The sequence below is a fragment of the Tupaia chinensis genome, unplaced genomic scaffold, assembly GCF_000334495.1.
Source record: "Tupaia chinensis unplaced genomic scaffold, TupChi_1.0 Scaffold150128_1, whole genome shotgun sequence".
Lineage (NCBI taxonomy): Eukaryota > Metazoa > Chordata > Mammalia > Scandentia > Tupaiidae > Tupaia > Tupaia belangeri.
Window position 1 is genome coordinate 153,059 of NW_006209967.1, and position 5,259 is coordinate 158,317.

At 36.7% G+C, this 5,259-nt stretch overlaps 1 long non-coding RNA gene across 1 annotated transcript in view; it reads left to right on the forward strand.

Annotated features, from left to right (window-relative positions):
- The window catches only part of LOC102501164 (uncharacterized), a 153,472-nt gene that overhangs the window by 8,665 nt on the left and 139,548 nt on the right, over positions 1 to 5,259 (forward strand). The gene's annotated exons all lie outside the window — the stretch shown is intronic.

Sequence of the window (5,259 nt, forward strand, 5' to 3'; positions counted from 1 at the left end):
TTTTTGGAGAGGTTTTCGCTATAGGGCGCGTGCGCTCGCCAGACAGACAGAGACATAGAGACAGAAAGCGAGAAATCACCCCCCGGGGGGATGGTCATGCCGTAATCCCTTCTCCTCCATTCTCCTCTCGGGATCTTGGGCACGCATGCACACGCGCCCGGCATGAGATTTAAGCCACCGGGTCCGAGACGCAAACTGTGGTCGACTACGTGGGAGTCCAGCGACATAGCCATTATGCTAACTGCTGGTTCCCTTGAGTCTGGTTCTTTGAATGCCTCTCTAGCTTTGGAAAGTTTTCTTCCATGATTTCATGGAATAGATTATCAATGCCCTTATTAGTTTCTTCACTTTTGGGATACCGATTATCCAGATGTTTAGACATTTAATGGTATTTGGTATTTCTTGTATATTATTCTCATTTTTGGGGGTATTTTCTCAGTCTTCATGATGTATTTTATTAGTCCAGCAATTCTTCTACATCTGAGATTCAATTTTCAGTATAATCTAGTCTGCTTTTAATACTTTCAAGGGAGGTTTTGACTTTCTGTATTATAGCCTTCATCTCCAACAGTTCCATTTGATTATTTTTATGGTGTATATTTCCTCTTTCAGATCTCACAAAAACTTCCTCACCTTCTGGAACATCTTTTCTCAAATATCACTTAAGTGAAATTTACTCTGACCATCCTATGTAAAACTGCAGTCAACTACTCTAGCACTCTTCCTCTCCTTTAGCATGCTTTAGTTTTCTAACATTTAGTCTTCTAAAATACTGTATAATTTACCTATTTATCTTATTTATTTGGTATCCCATCCTGCTAAAAAGTAAACCTTATAAGGGCAAAGATTTTGTTTCTTTTCTTTTCTTTTTTTCCCAAGGATATTACCATAAACATCATTTTTTTTTATTTAAAATTTTTTACATTCAATCACTGTATATCATTACAACATACAAAATTAATTTTCCCAGCATGAATACACTGTATATTAATCCAGTAAAAGATATTCTAATACATGCTATCATCAACAGATAATTTTCCATTTTTTGTCCCTTAAATGTTTTGCTTCATTTTCCTCTTGATTCCCTCCCTCTCGTCCTTCCCCGTTCCCACTCTCTAGTATTCACAGTATCTACAGTTGCTCTCCTTGCTTTTATACTTTTCAGTCTTTCAGTTTCTGCCACATAGTGCAGACATTTGGTAAATATTAAGTACATCTCATGACCTGGCTTGCTTTGATTAGCAATATATCTTCCATAGTTGTCCACTTTCTGTCAAATGTTAGTTTCTTTTCTTTCTGATTGCTCAGTAGTATCCCATAGTGCACATATGTCATATTTTAACAGAAAATTTTACATTTTTGTGTCTGTTAAATGTTTTTTTCCCTGTGCCTCTCCCAGCCAGTCTACCATTCATTCCCCTCCTTTATAGTCTCTAGTATTTAAAATTACCCCCTGTATTCTCTCTACTATCATATGTAAGAATCTTTTGATTTCTGCCATAGAGTGCAGATATTCAGTACATACTAAGTGAGGATATAAAGTGTGTGTCTTTCAAAGTCAGACTCACTTTTCTTATCACCAAGGTTATTATTCATCCACTTTGAATCTCTTTATGCTGTTTCTTTTCTTTGTTGCTATGTCACCAGCACCTACTATAAAGTCTCACCTATGTTAGCTAGGCAAAAGGAGCTGGTGAATGTTGAATCATTCTCCACCTGGACTTCTTTTAAAGTTGTTCTTACCTAGCTATACGATACCCGTGAATTTACCTGTTTTCATCATTGCTATCTCTCTGCCACACAGACAGGTGATTCCTATTGCTGATTGAACAACAACAGATAGTATCGCCTATTTGTTCAAAAGCCACTGCCATTTACATAAACTTGGTACCCCAGTTTGTAACCCACTACTTACCATAACAGTGTACCACCAAGTAATGTACTTCTGTTCCTCCTATGAGGTCTTCTTCATTATAATAATCTCTTAGGCTTAAGCTTTTTGGAACTATAAGGAAATGCCTTTTATCTTATCTGTACTCTCATTTAAAAGGGTCTAATGGTAAATATATAAGGAACTCTTGTGCTATAAAACATTTCATTTTATGCCCAAAACTATTCCATCTTCTAGGGAACAAAAGTGGTTTTGGGGAGTTGGGTCAGGGAGGGTGGAAACATCTCAGATTGAGTATACCTTATTATTTTCACAATGCCATAGTAGTTCCCTCTTAACTGTGGGAAATATGCTCCAAGACCCACAATGGCTGCCTGAAACTATGGATAATACTGAAACATATATAGAATATGTTCTTTCCTATATGTAACATACATATGATAAAGTGTAACTTATAAGTTAGGCACAGTAAGTGATTAACAACAATAATTAGTAATCAATAGAACAGTTACAACAATATACTTTAAAGTAAAAGTTCTGTGAATGTGGTCTCTCTCTTCCTCAAAATATCTTATTGCACAGTATTTTGCTCATTTATTTTCAGATGGCAGTTCACCACAGATAATTAAAACTTTGGGAAGTGAAACTTCAGATTAAAGGAGACTACTCTACCAATGCGTAGTTTTCTCTAATCTCAGCGTCTATTGCATGGTTTCATTCATGTTGCTTGACTACATTTTGCCATGTTGGATTCACTTTCAGGGCCATGAAATTGCTTCTATTGTACCTTCCTCATACAGTTTGGCAGATGCTCATCCATGCATAGCATGTAAACCTTTCACATACAGATAAGTTAATTTATTTTTCTAGGAGATAAATTGAATCTAATAAGACTCTTCATCAAAGATGACACTGCCTTTATACACACACACACACACATATGTAAAGGAAGAAGTGTGTGTATGACAAAGTGAACAGAGATTTTTTTCCTGTCTTTCTTTTTTTGAGAGGTTTTTGCTATAGGGCACGTGCACTTGCCAGAAAGACAGCAAGCGAGAAATCCCCCCTCAGAGGGGATGGCAACACTGCAATCCCTTCTCCATTTTCTTCTTGGGATCTTGGGCATGTACGCACATGTGCCCGGCGTGAGCTTAAGCCACCAAGTCCAGTACTCAAACCACAGTCGACTACATGGGAGTCCAGTGACATGGCCATTATGCCAACTGCTGGTCCCCAGATATATTTTCTGAAGTCAGGATACTTTTATCTTAAAGGAAGGTTATATCCTGGCAATATCAAGGAAAAATGCATCCCTGGGTATTTCTTTAGATATATCTTTGGAAATATTGTTAGGGAAAAATCACCATAGACTTTCATTCTGGGTGGAAGTGTTTGGGGAAACAGCCAATAGGGTGTAAGGCCTGACAGTACCTACCCTTCCGCTCTCTATATGAATAAAACCTTATCCTTATAATACTTGGGATTAGGATCTGCTACATGTGACTAAAACATTTAAAACTGAAGTTGTTTAAATACTTTAGAAGTGTATTTGTCTTGGGACCAGCAGATAGCATTAGTGGTTATGTCACTGGACACCCATGTAGTCAACCATGGCTCGAGTTCCAGATCTGGCAGCTTAAAACTCACACTGGGCACATGTACATACATGCCCCAAATCCAGAGAGAATAGAGGATAAGGGATTGTAGCATGACCATTTCCTCTGGGGAAATAATTTCTTACTTTCTGTCTCTCTGTCTCTGTCTCTTTGGTGAGCACACAGGCCCTATAGCAAAAATCTCTCTTAAAAAAACAACTCTATTTGTCTCTCATGGAGCTTCGGTTCAGGGGTATGACATGTCAGCTCTGATCAATAAAATCCTTGAGAACTCAAGTTCCTCAAGCTCTTTTCTCCATCATATTTTGTGTGGTTCTCATCCTCAGAACTGAATGAACATCAACTGCCAGTAATGTGCTGGGCATACATGTGAGTGCTGAAGATCTCCATGGGCGGGACCTGCGGATAGTGTAATAGTTATGTCACTGGACTCCCAATCGTTGTTTAAGTCCTGGACTCAGTGGCTTAAACTCACGTTGGGTGCCTGTGCATGCATGCCCAATCAAAATCCTGAAAGGAAAATGGAGGAGAAGGGATTGTGGCAAGGCCATCTACCCTAATGGGATGATTTCTCTCTCTTCTGTGAGCATACACATAGGAAAAAAAAAAAAAAAAAAAAAAAGCCAGCCACTATCAGATCAGATCAGGCTTTAGAAGTATAGGGACATCTTTGCTATAATCCTTCTTAATTAAAATACTTTCCAATTACATAAAAATGTAGGACAGTTAGCATCTACGTGTGTGTGTGTGTGTGTGTGTGTGTGTGTGTGTGTGTGCAGTAGTAGTAGTAGTAACAGTAGTAATAGCAGTAGCTTTTATGGAAGAGGTGGAATAAGATGATTAAAAACATGGATTTGACTCCACTCAATTTTGCTGTGAAATTAAAACTATTTAAAAAATAAAGTCTATTATAAATAATAAAAAAAATCATGGACTTGAGTCAGCATATCTCATATTTAAATGACAATTTTTGCACTTACTAACTCTGTTTAAATGACAATTTTTGCACTTACAAGCTCTGTGAAACTTGGGAAATTTATTTCAACTCTCCAAAATTCAGTTTCTCATCTGTGAGGCTGAGATAATTTTACTTCGTTTTTAATTGTGGTAATGTATTTTAATTGCTTAAGGATGGTATTTGACATATAGTAAGTTTAATATTATTTATGTATACTTATGGCCAGGCAAATAAAAATGAAACCATATATCCATATAAAAGCTTTACAAACAATTAAAATTGTCACAGCATTCAAAATTCAGTTTCTCATCTGTGAGGCTGAGATAATTTTACTTCGTTTTTAATTGTGGTAATGTATTTTAATTGCTTAAGGATGGTATTTGACATATAGTAAGTTTAATATTATTTATGTATACTTATGGCCAGGCAAATAAAAATGAAACCATATATCCATATAAAAGCTTTACAAACAATTAAAATTGTCACAGCATTCTGTGTGCCTTTTTAAAGAGGGAATGTGACTTTATGGAAAAAAGCTTTTCAAACAATTAAAATTGTGACAGCATTCTGTGTGACTTTTTAAAGAGGGAATGTGACTTTATGGAAAAAACCCTAGAGTCAGGAGACCCTGGCCTTGGGTAATTTATTCACTATTTTTTTCCTTTGTAATTTTCTTTTCCATTCCCACTCTCTCTCCTTTCTTCCTTATTTTCATCCTTGGTTCCTTCCTTCTTCTTTCCCTTCCTCCCTTCTTCTTATTTCTACTTCACACTGTGTTACCAAGGATCAAGTAC